Source organism: Harpegnathos saltator, unplaced genomic scaffold (genome assembly GCF_003227715.2).
Source record: "Harpegnathos saltator strain DR-91 unplaced genomic scaffold, Hsal_v8.6 scaffold604, whole genome shotgun sequence".
NCBI lineage: Eukaryota > Metazoa > Arthropoda > Insecta > Hymenoptera > Formicidae > Harpegnathos > Harpegnathos saltator.
In genome coordinates, this window is record NW_020230432.1 from 228,842 (window position 1) to 247,343 (window position 18,502).

The window sequence follows — 18,502 nt, forward strand, 5'->3', positions numbered from 1 at the left end:
TCGAAAATACGACCGATATTATCCGCCGGCACGAGCGCGATACCGCAATGTAACGGGCGTGACTGCGCTCTTCTTAACGGGAACCGAGCGTTAACACCGAAGCGCGCGGCGCACGTTATTTCCGCGAGGACGCGCGCGTTATCTCCGCATCGAAAGATAGCGCGACGCGCGCTCGGAGTTAACGCCGCGGAGCGTTTCCGCGGACAAGTCTCGCGGAAGCGCTCCGCGTCCGTCCGCGGCGGTCCACGCCCTGTTAATTAAATCCCCCTCGCGCGACGTTCGCGCCGAACGTTTGGCTTCGCTAATGAACCGCCGAGCGAGTACGATCGATCGCGCTGCGCGATCGATCGTTTCACCGATTCGGCGTCGTCGCGATCGCCCTACGATAGAGCGGAACGGCGCGAATTCCGCCGCCGCGCAGCGTCTCGGCTGCATCTCGCGCGAGCACGGAATCTCACTTTATCCGAGACTCGAGCACACTTCAAGCGCTTACCTTCACGATTTTATTACGGCGCTTCGTAGATATGCGCGCCGCGCGCTGCAACGCGGCTCGCTATAAACCTGAGAGCAACGAGTCGCGTTTTCGAATTAGCGACGACGAAACTCGAGACAGAAAGCTCCATGGGACTTTTCTCTCCCTCTGCCCCCTCGCCGCCTCTCTGTTTTTCTGGCCGCGAGGACGAAGATACGATGCGTTCGCCATCGATCTACTTTCTCAGTCGCGTGACGGCGATTGTTGAGCGAGCGAGCGAGCGAGCGAGTAACGGTGAAACCGTAATTACCGACCGGCGAGGAATTAATTTTGTTAGATTAACAGCGTGCATACGAATAACGACGCGCACGCGATTACCTGCCGTTAATGGAATTTAGTTTCGCCGGCGCTTGGCGAGTCGCATAACAGGACGATTTGTCTCCCCGGGATACACGTGTCGGTCCCATGGCCGCGACACGCGCGGCTCCGCGGGCGCGCCAAGGGGAAAAGTAATCTCAAGTGGCAATACGTTTCTATCCGAAAGTTTCGCCCGGCACTTTTTGCGCTAAACGCAAACCGTGAGCGCGCGCGCGCGCGCGTACGCACTCTTGAGAACGATATAATTTACCGCGGCTGCTGCTACTACCACTATTACCATTACTACACCACCACTACATCCGCGAGCCGGCTTTTAATATCCGGGTATTCCTGGGCCCGCGCGCGCTTTTTTACTCGCAGTTCCCCCGGCGAGAATTCACAGCGGCAAATTAAAACCGCGGGAGAATTTATCGCCGACTCCCAGAGTCTCGGTTGCGTCTCTGGCATCGTTTGAGATAACCAAGTGCCGAAGACGCGTATTAACGAGCGCTTTATTCGTCACGTGATATAGTCACGAGAGGCGGCGGGATTTTTGCGCGCGTTTACGCCAACGGTGAAGAATGGAGCGTGATATTAGTGTCTTACCCGGGCCGATACGCGCTCGATAACGGGATTACGCCGCGGTGAGAAGGGCTCAAGTCGGATCTGGTCTAATAACCGAACCATCCGACAAGCTCGAGGGTGGCCCGCCACTTCACTCGGGCTTCAAACAAATCTTTCAAACGCGCCGCAGGGAGAAAATATTTTCGCGGGCAGCGCGCGGACTCGAAAGATTAAACGCGAAGGGTGGTTACGTCGATGAGACGCGACGGCCAAGGATTCTTCGCGCGCGACAGATAAATTGTAACACGAGTGAACGAGCAACAATCGCGTCACTTAGCCGAGCACCGGATAGCAGCCTTCGGCAAAAAGGACGATACACGTTTCTTGTCTCATCTCGGTGCGACAAACTGACGCAGCGAGTTACATAATCTCACAGAGAGCCATTTATACTCAGGCTACGACGATTAACGTCCGATATTTCTTTCAGCCCCGTATCTCCGCGATTTTTACGCGTCTGAGGTGTATATCGTATTCTCAGCTTCTTATATGGATTACTCGCTCGTCCGCTAATTACCGTCCGATCGTGACGCAAACACTCGGGGACGAAACGAGTCGTCCGGTCGATCGAGCGACAAGTGTCACTCCGCTCGGACGACGAAAGTGGTTCGTCCCAGAGACTGGCCGGCCGGCCGGGCGAGAGAAGAGAGCTTTGGAACCTACCCTACACGTCCCCCCCTCTCTCTCTCTCTCTCTCTCGCGCGTTCTCTCTCGAGGACTCTCACGAAAACGTTTACGTCGCGCTGTTCACGTAACGAACGATAGAGAGACACACATATACACATCCTCCTGGTCTCCTTGTCTCGCTCTCTCACCCTCTTCCCCTCACACTCGTTCTTATCCTTGGAAATCGGCGCGTCGCATAAAGGAGCCGAGAAAGCGCATAGAGACTCGCTTCCTCGAGTGCATTACGAGGAGAGCCGACCGGAGATGGTCGCGGTCGAGGGTTCTGTACACATCGCGGCTGCCGCGGCGTGTTTGCCCGCAAATAGAATTTCCTCGCGTCTTTATTTACTAATAACGTGGCCCCTGCGGTTGGCTCGCTCGTCGCGAAGAGATGAAGGAAGACGGAGAGAGAGAGAGCGAGCGAGAGGGACGGAGCTTGAGAAAGGGAGAGAGACGCGCGCGTGTGGAGACCCGCGCGCTCCTTCATCGTCTACGAGGCGGCCTTCTCGACCTCGCGCGATCGCCACGGGATCTAACGCGAACTCGATGAATCGCCGGTTCGTTCCCGGCGGTTTCGCCTTTCCGAGCTTTTCCACGCGCGCTCGCACGGACACTCCGCCGCTACGCGCGGTTGGCTCAGCGAATATTCACGAGCACTTTGCGCGCGCACACACACACACACACACACACACACATATACGACGGTATGTAATTCGTCGGTGGCGGTATTCATTAACCTCGAGACAGGTGCTTGGATGACACGCGTCAACTTTTCCTCGTGAACGAACGCTGTCGGAACCGCGATTTGAGCGATCTTCCACGCAACGTACGTTACACTAACGTCGCATACTTGAGGAACGACGAGAGAGAGAGAGAGAGAGAGAGAGAGGGAGGGAGGGAGAGAGAGGGAGGGATAGTATGTAGAGAGCGCGAGAGAAATTTATTCAACGAGATAGCACGGGAAAATAGACGGCGCACGCGGTGCGCCAGCGCGAGCGTTCGCGTACCTCGTCGAGACGCGACAGTTTAACAATCGCTACATCCATCGTGCAGAGTGCGCTATTCTTTCCCATGCGGATCCCGTCGGTTCGTCCGGAGCGAGCGCGGATATATACTCCCGTAATTTATCACATGCATTACACGGCGATCTCCTAACAAAATGGCGAACCCAATTGCCATTATCGTCGTAAATACGAGCGTAGGATAACTAATGACAACGCCTGGCTCGGCGATAGTCTATCGGCTGAATTTATGCGTGTACCTACGCGCGTACTCACGCATGCATTCTTTGAACGACGCCGTAAACTTTCCGTATTATCGCCGCGCGCGGCGCGCAATGTCACTGCGGGAAGCGCGCGCGCTCTCTCCGTCGTCTTCGTCTTCGTCGTCGTCATCTTCGCCGGTATCTCCGGAGATGAACACGTTTCTCTCTTTCGCGGAGCGTCATCGTCCGCCTCTATAAACGTCATATCGCCGCGCGGGCATCTAGTAAATGTCTCGTCCCGGCGACGTCTAACTCGGAATAAATTATACGGAAGCGCGTCCACCGCGCGCGATGTCGATCGAGCTCGTTCGCTCGCTCGCAAGCGAGAGAGACAGAGCGAGAGAGAGAGAGCGAGAGAGAGGGAGGGAGGGAGGGAGAGTGTATCGCGAGAGATACGACGACGCGCATTATTCATTGGATATTAATTTCGCCATCTGCGTACGCGCGGGACCGGCGCGATTTGTACGTTCTTACAAAGATTTATCGATCTCGCGTTACCGCGAGCACACGCACGATAACGGCGCGAGCGCGAACGAGCCGATGAAAAAGGAGCCCTCCCGCCGTAAAATCGTCGACGACTATTACGCGCGAATCGCGCGAATAAACGATCCTCCGTGGCCTCCGACGCGCGCGCGATCCGTTAAACATAAGGTGAGGCCAGACGCGAGCAAACGAACCGAACCGAGGTAGACGCGGGAGATAAGACGAAGGTGTGTTATATTTTTGCGAAAAGTCACTTGAGCCCGTGCGCGTGAATTTATTGGTCTTTTATCGCGTCGCGCGTATGTAGGCGACGAGATATATAAGGTATCTCCGTCTCTATCTCTCTCTCTCTCTCTCTCTCTCTCTCTCTCTCTCTCTCTCTCTCTCTTACATATTTTTCTCTCTCTCCTTCTCGAAAATAACCGCCGCAAAATTTACAGACGTACCCTCCGACCAAAGCAGAGTCGATCTTTCCTTCATTCCCGCTCGCCTTCTTCGGGACGAACTTGTCGTGCGTAACTCCTCTCCCTCTTTCTCCCGCGAGCGACGAAGAGTAAGCAGAGTATCGTCCCTACATCTCTGCTCAAACGCGACACGTCCGAACGCGGTCACTCGGTATCTGCTCGACGATTTACGATCGCGCGGCCGAGAAAAATCCGCGACAACCGGGCGGACGGGGGGAGGAGAGTGGCGCATGCTGCTCTCGTTCCTGTTACCATCGTCGCTCTTTCTCTATCCCCCCCCCCTCCTCCCCTTTCCGCCTCTCTCTCTCTCTCTCTCTCTCTCTCTGTCTCTCTCTGTCTCTCCCTCGCGCGCGAGGATCCCATTTTTTTCCGCGAGCGGCGGAATGTAGCGCGCGAGCGAGCGTCGCGCGAAAATGACGCTCCTTACGAAGAACCGCATTACTCACGAGCGCGAGCGGGACGCTTAGCGCGCGAGCTCGCGCTGTAAACGCCGAGAAAAATGTCCGGGTGCATTTTTCGCCGGGTTGCGAGCGAATAAGGAAGGTGTGTGCGCGCGCTAAATCACGGGACGTTCCTTCCTCCGGCGTCTCCCGACGACGCGACGGCGCGCGTATAAATCAATTGCGCGCCCGGCGCGAGAGTTTCGCTTCTGATATTCATAAATACCCGCGCCGCCGAGCGGGGCAATTAGGAGGTCGTTTCTTCGCGCCCCGATATTATAACGTAACGAGTCCTCGGAGGATCAGAGTGTCTCTCTCTCTCTCTCTCTCTCTCTCTCTCTCTCTCTCTCTCTCTCTCGGCTCTGCTTTGAGATCTCTCGCTCTAATCTCGATGCTTCGCGAGCGAAGATTCATATCCGAGATGTATAGGTGAGGGGGTTCCCCGACAGGCCGCGAATGAAATTTCAGCAGGAGCGTGAGCGACGCGCGTCAGTCAGCCTTCATTCCCGATACTCTGCGCTCCTCGACAGTGAAATTCGCGCGATTCACGCGGTCCGCCGATTTTGAAGCGCGACGTCACCCTCCACCGGCCGGCCGGCCGGCCGGCGACAAGGACGCGCGCAGGAGGGAGCGCGCCGGAAATTTATTCGAGATGATATTTTGGGACACGCGCGACGAATTGATCTCTCTCGGGGAAGAGTTTCCCGGTTTCCGGACGTTGTTATTTTCGGCGGAGCTGCGCGTCCATTGGCTTGGGGGCTTGGTCGATTTTTACAGACGCCGGTCTATCTACGATCGAAAAACGCCGGGGGCAGACGACGAGGACGATAACGACGTTTCATTAAGCTGCCGCTGACGAGAAGGGGAACGGGGACGAAAAAAGGACGAGAGCGACAGAAAGCCGACTCGCCCGCGAGATACGATACGTATTGGCCGCGTCGCCGTGGCTAATTATAATATCGACGCGGCGAGATACAGCCGTCGCATAATTCGATCGCGCCTAGCGCCGGAACGCCGGCCGGATGCCACGACGCTACTTTGTCCCGCTAATGAATCATGACGGATCGAGTAGAGAGGTTTGTTCACCCCTTGGTAATACGATTGCGTTTGAAATAGCCCCGGTCAGCGTGTCCCCTTGCTCTGGCCTCGCTGAACCAGTGTCGCGTGACAAGTGATTTAGCACACCGAACACGATCCTGCCGTCTGGCCGAGGAAGCCCGAGGAGAGACTTCAAATACGCTCGCCTCGACGCGCGCGCGCGCGCGCGCGCATTTGTATGCGTGACGAAAAAGCCGGAGGAGAAACAAGAAACGAGAGCGAGTGAGGCAGAGACGTGGCGCGGCGTCGCTCGCCATGATTTTCGCCGACATTTCGAAACTTACAGATTCGCCCCAAATTCAATTCACTCCGCTCGCCGGTGAATGAATTAGCTGCGAGCGGAAATTTCGAAGCGTTGCCCGTTGCGCTCGCGCGCAAACACGCCGCGAGGAAGAGAGTGAGATCTCGTCGCCTTCAACTACGCAGAATGCGAACTTTAACTCGTCTTTCTGTACCTTCAAGTCCGACAGGTGAGACTCATCATCTCTCGCGGAGATAGCGCTCGCGGAACGCACCGATCGGGCGCCATCGGAGACGTGGATTTACAACCGTCGATGAAAAGTGCGACAAGCCGCGCGTACCGACGTCTTTAATTACGGAGCAGCCTCGAGAAGTCGACGTCGCGCTCGCTTCGTTCTCTCTCTACCTGGGAAAATCTCACGGAGGAGGAGGAGGTTTCGATGATGGGATCCCGGACGATCGGAATCGGCTTTTGCCCAGGGAGTAACGGCACTTCCTCTGGCTGGACCAACTCCGCTGGACGTACCTCGGACGTATAATATATGCCGATAACGTGCTACTCGCGTCGTTCTCGCGCGCGCGAGCGCGAGCGCGGGCCCGAGATAATCGCGCGGAAATCGGCTTTCGCGCGCAGATTCGAGATAGAAACGCGCATAAATAAACAAATAACTCCGCGCCGAGTCTAAATCACCGGTTCCGTTTGATTCATGGTACGAAGTACTCGGCGCGGACGCGCCGCATAAATCAGCTACTTAGGCCGAGGAGCGAGCGAGCGAGCGAGCGGAGTCCGGCGCGTCGCGATCACCGCAAGATGAAATTTCGGTTCGGCCCGACACGCTCTCGCGCGATAAATTATCCTCTCGCGCTGCCGGTGAGCACGCGCGCGCGCCGATAAGACGATCGTCGATACCGTCGGCGTGTGTGCGTGATCAGTCGGAGTCAACTTAGTCCAGAATAGCGAGGCTATCTCGCGCACGCGGACGGACGCGCTTCTTTATCGAAGTGGCACGCGGGGCGGACTCGCGAGAGAGAGAGAGAGAGAGAGAGAGAGAGAGAGAGCTTTAATTTAGCGCGTCGGCTCAGCGACCGCCGCCACGCGGGGGATCTCCTTCGTATCAGCCGGCAGATAGCCGCGATATCTGCAATAACAGAGCTTAAGAAGGCGCGTTGATGAAACTTGGCACACGCAGCGTGAGGCGGACCGCGCGAGCCTTTCGCGATTCGCCGTTTCAACGTCCTCGATTGACCAACTCGGGAGTGCACAGATATTTCCAACAAACTCGCGCGAAATATTCTCCCCTGACCCCCCCCCCCGCCCCCGCGGCTATTGGAAATTGTCTTTCTTACCAGCGTTTCTCTTTTTTTCTCCGTCCGTTTTTCCTTTCTCTTCTTTTGATCGCGAAGAGAAGACTGCCGGGATGCCACTAATGAGCGGCTTTATGATATACGATCCTCACTTAAGGCTTCTCAACGCGGTCGCACATCGCACGATTTATAGCTGCGGCTTAATTAAATCACTCCGATGATATCTACGTACACACGACATGCATCGTTGGCTAATGACGCGTTCTATTTGAAGAGCGAGGCAGAAAGGATTGGAGCGAAGGGGCGGAAGGGAAAAAAGGAGCGAAAAAGGCACTGCGGCGAATACTGCGGATTAGCATAGTCTGACATGTTGCCTACATAATACCTAATTAAGACGCTCGCGTAACGTCTCCATATCGCTGGCGAAAGAAGAGGAGGAGGAGGAGGAGGAGGAGGAGGAGGGGGGAGGAGGAGGGGAGGAGGAGGAGGCGGAGGAGAGACAGAGAGAAGAAGGGCGCGCGTCTGCGCGTATTATTCAATAGTAATTAGAGATACTTATCGGCCGCGACCATCGATACCTCGCAACCAATGATTACCCGAGCGCGTCCAATTATTTCATCCGGTGGCTTTTTATCGCGACCGCATTGCGTAACAGCTCATTACGCGCGAGCGGCCGCGCGCGCACGGTATCGCCTGCAATCATTAACCCCGATTGACAATATAACGTGCGCGAGCGACGTTGTCGCGGAATGATTAGAATAATAACGCTTAACGACGTGATTATCCGGCGGACTGATAATTCGGCACGCGGCCGCCAATTATACATCGCGCTGTCCGAGTCGCTGGCCGGTTCAAGTTGTCGCGAGTGTCGCGAGTGCAACGAGAGGCTCTCCTTTCCTCTCCGTCGCTCGACTGATCCTCCGACGCGCCGAGATGATCAGATAATAATTCTCCGGGCAGCGCTCGATGCGCGCGACGCGAGATGCCTATCGCTTTCGCGTCCATAACTCTCGGCTATCTCGGGGAACGCATCGGTCCATTTTCCTTCGACACGCGCGACTCCACGGCGCGGCGGCGGGCGTCCTTTCACTTGAAGGAGCCGCCGCTGCGAGGCGATCATTATTCGAAAGATGATTCTGTCGTTACGACGCACTCGCCTCGCTCGTATTTTCACCGAGAAATGCACGGACGGAGAGGGACCCACTTCTCCCGACTCCCGAGGACGCGACGTTATTACTCTCGAAATCAGTCTCGCGCTTTCGATTCGAGCCGACGACTTTTCAAAATGTCCCGGGGCGAGAGGGGGAGAAGGAGGGGACTGGTTTCCGCCGTACGGAGCGCGCAGGCTGACTAACGCGAGACGTCGACGACGGGTCCCGCGTCGCGATGACGGAGATTTTTTAGCGGAGAACTCCGCGCCTTACGACAGATCGAAAGTGGAATTTTCTTTTCTCTCTCTCTCTCTCTCCCTCTCTCTCTCTCTCTCTCTCTCTCTCTCTCTCTCTCTCTCTCTCTCTCTCTCTCTCGCGAGTTGTCTCGACGCTTGCGAACGGGCATCGATTCATCATCCTTCGTGCAACCTCGAGAGCGCCTCCGCGAGCGGAACTTCAATCCCAGGATCGCGTGACCAAGGACTCGGCCACCGGGCGATATTGCAATGATACATCGGGAAACAAAAACGAAGCTACGGCTCTCGAATCGGGCAAACGAGGGCAAAAACGGCGGGGCGCGATCGTGAAATCACCGGCCGGCGAATCTCTCTCTCGCACCGCGCCCTCCATATTTCTTACGTAACACGCCTCTCCCCGGAGCAAATAAACGACGACCTCAGCCGGCGCGTTTTTACACGCGCCGATCCGCTCTTCCGATTTAAATAACGACTTCGCCGCGAGGGGGGAACGTTCACATATCGGTTATGAATCGTCGCGCTCGGAAAGCGACACGATAAATCAGCCGGCACGTCGAAAGCAGCAGCCGCCGGCCGGCCGGCCGGTCGACCGGCCGGCGCTCTGATTTCAAGAACGACCGGCGCGCCGCCCCGGACCCACGAGGGAGGAGGATTAATTACAAGTATCGATCCACAACGCGGCGAGAGCTAATTATAATATCGATACTACACTAGATTAATTAACGTCGCGCAGCCGGGACGCACGCCGCCGAGACTAACGGCCCCGCGTCTTCCCCGCGTCTTCCCGTCCTCTCCCGGCCGGCCGCGGCCGGTGCTTTTCTACTCGCGCCGCGCCGCGTCGCGTCGCGTCGCGTCGCGTCGCCGTCCGCCGGATAAAGCCTGGCGATACGTCGCGGCATGACGGAGGGACGCGATTCCGAGGACTCGTTCTTCTTCTTCTTCTTCTTCTTCTTCTTCTTCTACTTCTACTTCTTCCTTCTCCCCCACCCGCCCCTCTGCCCCTTGTTCGTTCCACCTCCTCCACTGTTGCGAGCAACAGTGTTGCGAGGTGTATCTCGCGCGGGTATCGGTAGCCGCGGCCATTCACGCCGCTGGAAAAACGCCGCGAGATTAATCGAGGCACGAAGACCACGAGCAATGAGTATCGCCGAGTCACATGTACCTCGTTTCGAGATATCGTCGCTTGTAACGTCTACAAAGTGCGCCATTTTTACGAGCGAATTGATAAAAACGTCGGGGCTACGTGCATGTATGCACGGCCAAGTTCCATCGCGGCGCCGTGCGGCGGCAGAGGAGAGCAGGGTGCTTTCGAGTCGCTCGAGATAAACGGCGACGCGGGGAGCGGGGAGCCCCCCTCGTCCCCCGCGGGACTTGTTTCTAACATCGTTCACGTTCGCGTGTTCCACAAAGTATCGCGGCTCGATGAGATACTCGTAGATTCGCTGTCCGTAGGAATCGCGTCGTCGATAGCGCGTGCACGCCGACGGATTTACGCGTGAACGAGGACCAAGTATAAATCCCCCGACATCTCGGGAAAAAAGAGGAGGAGGAGGAGGAGGAGGAAGAGAAGGTGTCCCCTCGTTCGACAGGCAAAAATTACGACGCGCTCCTCCACCTGCCGCGTGCGCGCAAACGTCCATTATCAATTCCGCCGTGGAAAGGGAAAGTGGGGGACGGCTACGGCGGCGCGGGCTTAGGCGGAAAGAAAGAAAGAAAATAAAAGAGCGCGCCGCCGTGACCAATGCGAATTTAGACGTCCGACGTGAAAAACGTTATTCCTCACGGACGGAAGAATTACGGCGGTGTTGGAGCGCGGCCCCGCTCGTTAATTTCACCGTGCGAGTCGAAATCGAGAGTCAGATGTGCGCCGGTACGACTTTAAATCGCAAAGCCGCGCGGTTACGCGTAATCACAAAGAATTCAAGAGAGAGAGAGAGAGAGAGAGAGAGAGAAAGAGAGAGAGAAAGAGAGAGGCATATACACACGCCGGAACGTGGCAAGCCGACGAATCGGCATTTACCGGTTTTATGCACACACGCGTTCGCGCGTTCAGCCGGTGTGACTCATCGCGCGGAGATTTCATTTAGACGCTTTCTCTCGATATCGCCGCCGCGTGCGAGCGCAAGCGGAAACAAAGAGTAACGCAACGCAATCGCGAGGGGCCGCGGTCGCGTCGGAAGCGTATCGCGAGACGAAGCTCGTTTCCGGAAAAATGTATCTCGCTCTTTACCCACCTCTCTTTCTCTCTCTCTCTCTCTCTCTCTCTCTCTCCGTCTCTCTCTCCCTTTCGCCGCGTGGGGAATACGACGCGCGCGCCGTTATGTGTATTTTCGCCGAACAATGCCCGTGAAAATTTCCCGGCTGAATTTCTCGTGCGCCTCCATTCTATTCCGGTGTCGTCCGCCGGAGCACGATGTCGGTCAGCTTAAATCGCGAGTCTCGTCATCGGAGGGCGCGCAAAATAACCAGGGATAATTGACGCGCGTCCGCGCCTGCGACACGTTCAGCGCGGAACGAAGTTACGTCGCGAGGCGCGGAAAATACTTAATTCGCGATGCGACCGCGCCGCGCCCTCGATCGTTACACCCGGCCCGGCGGAGAATGGGAGGAGAAAAGAGAGAACGAGGAGACAACTGTCGATGATCCGACACGTCCGGCAATGACAACTTTCCCACTTGAATATACAATGCGTACGCCTCGAGTTTCGCGCGCTCGTTACGCATTAATTACGCGTTACTCGAATCGCGCTCTCTGCGCATTAAATCGTATCCGATCACGCGAGCGGCTCGGAAAGTTGCCAGATTGCATGCGCGCGTCTCATATAATATCCCACGGACGCTGCTTTATTATACAGCGAAATGATCCGCCGAGATCGCCCCGCTAATTAATAGTTTCGCATTCCGCCGCGCGATATCCCGAGCGCGCGAGTTATAATTTCGTCGCGGCCGGGAATTGATATCGCGTCGCGATCCCGCGGATTCGTTTTCATATTCCGTCGTTTGCGCGCCGCGCTGCTGAGCCGCGCAAGATGCGATTTCCAGATGCGCGATCACGACGATTGAAAAACAATCAGTGCAAACTGCCGTCCATCAGTATCGAAAGGCTGGCTGGCTGGCTGGCTGGCTGGCTGGCTGGCGAGCGCGCTCTCTCGTACTTTCGTATGCGCAGCAGCCACCGGATACCGGAAGGATTTATCTTTAATATCGATACTGATGGCCTGTTACACGGCTACTCGTGAATACGACACCGCGAGATTCGCTTAATGCGCATTAAATGCGGCCGCGGCGCGTGCGACAGAGAGTGGGAGAGAGGGGGAGAGAGAGAGAGAGAGAGAGAGAGAGAGAGAGAGAGAGAGAGAGAGAGAGAGAGAGAGAGAGAGAGAGAGAGAGAGAGAGAGAGAGAGAGAGAGAGAGAGAGAGAGAGAGAGAGAGAGGAGAGAGAGAGAGAGAGAGAGAGAGAGAGAGAGAGAGAGAGAGAGAGAGAGAGAGAGAGAGAAGGGAGCGCGCGCGCGCGAGCGTTCGCTCGCGACCGTTCCAATGAAAACTAATGAATTTGTCGACCGTGACACGCGGCTCAATACATCGGATCGCAATCAGGCCGCTTTTGTGCGGCGATTTGCGCGACCGCGCGTCGCCGCACGGTAATAATCGCGCGTCTTACCGCCTTACAATGTTCGAATTGCTCCCTCGAGCGTGTCGCGGGAAATCGGAGATACTCAACTGTACAATGAACTACCGGGTTCGACGAAATCACGAGATATATCACAGACGCATATAAAAAACAAAAATAGAATAGAAAAGGTCGATTCCAACAGGCCACGTGGAATCGGGGGCTTGCTTTGCGTACATCTCGTGCGACGAATCGCGGACTTAGATCCGGAATTAGAGTTTCGTCTGGCAGCGGCGGCGGACCGACCGACCGACCGGTCCGTGTAAATCGCGTGCGATACGTATGACGTACGTTTAGCGTAGAAACGGCAGCCTGGCCCTTTTTTCTTCGCCCTTGTCCCTCTCTCTTTCTCCTTCTGTTCGAAAGCTCGACGATAAGCCGAGAAACAAACGGTCCCCGTCGTTTTCGTTATCCGCGCGCGCGCGCGCGCGCGCGAGTGCGCGTGGGCGGCAAAGCGGCGCCCGGAAGAGGCGGCGAACGCGGATAAAGGCGGAAAAAAGGGACGGAATACGATTATGCAAATGTCATCGTGCGGGAGGAAAGTATGCACCGTATACGCACGCACGCACGCACGCACGCATGCACGCGGACGTCTCGGCGTCCGGCGTCACCGTTATTAACATCGGCCTCGCATGGCTTAATATTTAAATTAGCGATCCGCGCGGCCCCGGAATTCGCTTTAGCGATAACGCACGCTTCCGCGGATTATTAACACGAGCCAGTGAGCCCGAGCGACACGACATGTGGCGTGCCGGCCAACTCGGCGAGCACTGCTGGACGACTCTCGCACGTACTTCGTCGCTGCCCCGCTCAGGAAACAGAGAGAGAGAGAGAGAGAGAGAGAGAGAGAGAGAGAGAGAGAGAGAGGGAGAGAGAGGGAGAAAGAAAGAGATCGTGTTTCGAGAAGATGTGTAAGTGCAACGCTCTGAAAAAGCGCGCCCCTGGGATAATCGATGCGCGCGAGCATTCCGGGATATCCGAATCCTCTGCGTTCCCCTGCGATAAGGGGAAATTCTCCTTCCGCAGAGGGACGTGCCGTATATTCGCGGGGTGTTTATTGCGTCCGCCGTCTATGAGATTGCAACGCGTTTTATTTCACGGTTGACGTAAAATAAAATGCGTGTTTACGCTCCTCACGTTTCGCTCTCTCTCTCTCTCTCTCTCTCTCTCTCTCTTTCTCTCCAATGGTGCACACGCATGCAAGTGGATTTATTGCATAAGATGTAGCTTTGCGTAGAGCGAAAGTAAATCTCGTCGGGCTTGACCGTTACGTGACTCGTTAACGTTCTTGAATTTGCCGTCGCGAGGTTGCACGGCGCGACTCCCCTGTCTCAGCAAGCACCTTCCCGCGCACGGAAATCCGCTAATCAACGCGCGAGCGCAAAGCCCGCGGTCGGTCGCAAGGAGACAAAGTCCGGGCCGCTCGGCCGGCGCGTTTAAATTCGAGTCGGCCGCGCTCATGTGGGGGTGCTCGCGCTGGGCTGTGATAAACGAGGGCTGCTGAAAAATATACACTGGCCGCTCGTTACGCGCGCACGTGTCCGGCGCGACAGAATGTATCGCCGCCAATTCGTTCGGCGATCATTATAAACGCGCAGCACAATGGCGCTGCTCGATAATGCCCGGGAAGATCTCGCTGCCGCCCTCGGCGCGGCGCGGCGCTCTCGCGGATCCGCACGACGTGATAGATGTTGCCGCGCGTGTCGCGTTCCCCCGGACGATACATCACGCGGATGTATCGCGCCGACATACATTTGCGTCGCGAAACGGCGTCGAAACGCGAATACAAATTGGTGCCCCATCATTTTTCGATCCCGCGAGATTCTGTTATTCCGCGGCCGAGCGCGCGCTCGGCCGCGGCGTCGTCGTCGCTCTTCAACAATTGCGCGCGGTCCGTCTGCCTACTTCTCTTTCTCACTTCCTCTCTATGCTGCTGCCACCATCTCTCGCTCGCTCTCTTGGTGGTATCAAATATACAGGGGAATTAACGCATTTCCTAGTTACTTCTACGACTATCGACCCCGGCGCCGCAAACAGAGCGGAATTAGCGTTCGCATTATGCTGAATTACATTCGCGCGGATAATTAAACGTTTGGTATTTCAACCCTTTGGACTTTTACCCCCGGTCACGGCTCGATCTGATGAGCGTTAATCGGTAGTTCGCGGTCGGTAACGCTATCTCTCTCTCTCTCTCGCTCTCTTTTTCTATGCTTTTTTATCCAGAAGCTCATGTGGATTAACGGTAACCGCGGGATTATTGAGTTTCAATTTGCCATCCCCTTGTCCCGCGCTCGTCCCCTCAGCCTCCAGTGTTGTATGCGTGGCCGCGACGGCATATTTAATTATGCCGCTTCGTGAATGCGCACGGTCCAAGATTAATTAGTTGCTAATGTAATTGATTATATTGGTCAGTGTTTGCAGTCGCAATCCGGCGGGTGGATTAATTCCGCGGTAATAATTTATCAAAATTACGCTATCAGTTTACGCACGAAATTAGAGAACGTCGTCAAACGGAATTAAATTTCGATCGATCAAACGGTCGTGGCGAATTAGAAAATTAATCATGAATCACGGTCGGTCGGTCGTTGTCCGCCAGTCGACATCACTTTGCCCGCGACGTAATCGTCGACTACATAATGACATTTGGAGTGTCGTAATGTCGTAACCTAGACATAAGTGAGCAGCAATCCTGTCTTTACTTATTCACCCGCCTTCATATAAATTTCACATTACGCACGGTATGGATCGAGAGAGAGAGAGAGAGAGAGAGAAATACTTTTTAATTTAATCCATTTCAATTTCACCGCCTCGGATTTAAATGTTAAGCCGGTCTGTACTTTTATATTCTGTCAGTACGTGCTCGCGGAATTATTTTGCGATCTTAATAAACGCATCTCTCTTTCTCTCTCTCTCTCTCTCTCTCTCTCTCTCTTATCCTTATAATTTATGCATTTTTAATTTCACTGGGAGGTATTTCACGTAACTCAACTCGGAATGTCACCCGTGAAATGAAAATCAAGCTGCACGGCAGCTGGCGGCGGCGGCGGCGGCGGCGGCGGCGGTGTTGGCGGCGGTTAAAGAAAGTGCTCGCGTGAAAACGGCGAAGCGGCACGCGTGGAATGCAAGTTCAAGCGCGGCGAAAAGTGTGCTCGTTCTCGAGAGCCAAGAGATGCGGGGAGAGCGAAGCAACGCTCGCCGCGGACGGAAATGTCGAAACGTAGCGTGGGTCGCGAGAAAAGAGTAGCGAGGGGGCGAGGAAGCAAAAAAAAAAAAGGAAAAAAGAATTCGACAAGATATCCGATGCGCTCCCGTGTCGACGAGCGCCGCTACGAGCGACGAGAAAAAGCGGGGATGGAAAAAAAATAACACGAGGAGAGAGAGAGAGAGAGGGGGGGGGGAGGGGGGAGAGAGAGAGAGAGAGAGAGAGCGAGCGCGGCGCGTTCGCTTTGAAATGAACGACTGTCCGGTATTAAAAGTCGCGCGTGCTTTTCCGCAACGTGAGAACACGGCGCGCGATCCAAAGCGTGTTTAATAAAACGCATTATCCGGTCCTCTGTGAGGAACGAATGTTCGCGCAGTGTAAAATCATGCCGAAAAATAACGATAGCAGCAGCGGAGTTTCGTCGCAGTTGCCTTTTCTGCCTTTTCACTGACGGAGCAGATCTAACCGATATTTGTCAGGAATGCTTTTCGAAGTTTCTCTACGTCCCTTACTGTAACTTGCCACTTGCAGTGTAATTATATACGTATACAATCATACGTGTAGTTTTCATTATACAGAATCGAGGCGAAGTTTCGGTCCCGTCAATCCCACCCAAATTCCGTGAAATTTCGAGGAATAACGGAGAATTTCGAGCTGCTTTCATAATACATTATCGTATTTTTCATCGGTGTTGGAAATTTCGAGAAAAAGGTGAGGAGAGGAGAAAGAACTTGGCAATGACAGCAATCGTGCATGTAAATATGCTAATGAAGGTCTAACTTCAATTTTGCTGTAATAATAAGACTGATCAAAAGTGAAAAGGGAAACAATCGTCGAAGAGACGCAAATCTCTCGGCACTTGCCACACTGAGCGGTACTAGTAGCAGTAAATTAATTACAGCTTCTTACGGGGATGTATAATTAATTCAAGGTTCGTCTTTCGAGACTGTTATTCAGCTGTTTCGATCAATATTCCTCATTGCGCGAAATAAGTAATAAACGGGTTAATGAACAATTCCCAATTCATGAAGTCATGATTATTTATCGAAGAGCGCACGCGACGGCCTCACGTGACATCGATCTCAAAGTAAATTTTATATTTCGACTCGGACTACCTCCGCAAACGTCCCTTGAAATGCATTGCGCTCGTTCACATACCTGAAACAGACAAAAAATGCACACCGCGATTACGGCCATGTACGTCTCTGCATGTTGTCACATATTATTTCAGAATTACAGAAGCTGCGCTTCGCCGCGCGTCAAATTCCCGCGACGTAATCACGATCGCGTTTCGCATATCAAGCAAGAATGAGAAATCTAGAGATGTGCGAACTATTCGAATTCGAATCGGATCTAATGTAATTCGATTCGATTCGAATCCGAATCCCTATGATTCGAATCCGAATAATTCGAACAGGAATCGAATATATTATCGTTTGCGTGCATCGGCTATAAAACGAGCCATCTGTTTAAAACCTAACCCATATGTTTGAACCCTTAACTTGTAATTAACTTAACCTATAATTAATAACTTAATTATAAATTACTTTAATTATTCAAATATATATTTTGCTTTAAGATGATACCGCAACATCAATATTCCCTTTCATATTAAAATCTTCCATCATTATTTGCGTGTTTAATAGTCATGTTAAATTTTTTTAATGATTCGATTCGATTTCACTCGATTCGATTCGAATTCGAGTGAAATTTCATAGATTCGATTCGATTCGACGTAAAAATTCTTGACTCGCACGTCTCTAGAGAAATCGCGATCGAAATCGAGCGGGACGTTCTAATTACGCCGACTGAGTGCACTCTCCGGTATTTTCGGTCGACCAATTTCAGCCTCGTTCTTCGTTTGATACACCTCTTACGATCGAAAGATTCTTGTGTGAGAAATAATTTGACACACCTGGCAATATATGCTGTGTCGCCGCTCGCGTTCTACGTCCACCATCGTCCATCCAGGCTTCCTGGTACAGCATCTTGTTCCTGGCCGCTCTGTGGTTCCAGACACTCATCGGCATTGTCACACACACGCACACACGTATACACTCGCGCTCGCGTATACCCTGTTCGATCGGGAAAACACTCGAATTAACGCGATACCACGGCGAGAATCCGATTAAATATTTCGACAAAGGCGACGAGGGAATGATAACCAAACGACACACGTATCGCGCCGTATGTCGCCGCGGTGTCGTTCGTTGCCTCGAGACGTACTGTGACTCGGATCACGGAAAACCTCGTGGTGTGCGCGAGAGTATCAAAACAATCGACAGCTACAAAAACGACAACGTCACTGTGTAAACACCGAGCCCGACGCGGACGCCTCTCGCGTGGTTACGGCTCTGTCGGAGAGACACGTGTGACTCACGACGAGTGGCAGAGAGGAGCCGATTAAATATCTCGGCGAAATATTTTAATCGCTCGACGCGGAAAGTGTGTATGTAAACAACATAAGTCGATACACACTTGGCGTCGCGACGTGCGTGCGTCGCTTGTCGCGACTCCGAGTACAATGACTCGGTCACGGGAAAGGTTACGTACGAGGAAACTAAACAATCGGCACGAAAGACAAAGTTGTTTCTGAGAAATCGCTAATCGGCGAGTATACCCGATGGCCGAAAAGTCGCGATGCAATCGACGTGACTCGAGAGATATTTTTGACTTTTAAGGCCATAAAAAATTATCAAATTATGCAAGGAGCAAATTATACAAGGAGTTTAATTGAATGAATCTTCCGGTGAGATACGGAAACGACACGGAAACAGTGGTTAGAGTTAGCAAAATTTAGTCTAAATCGAGAT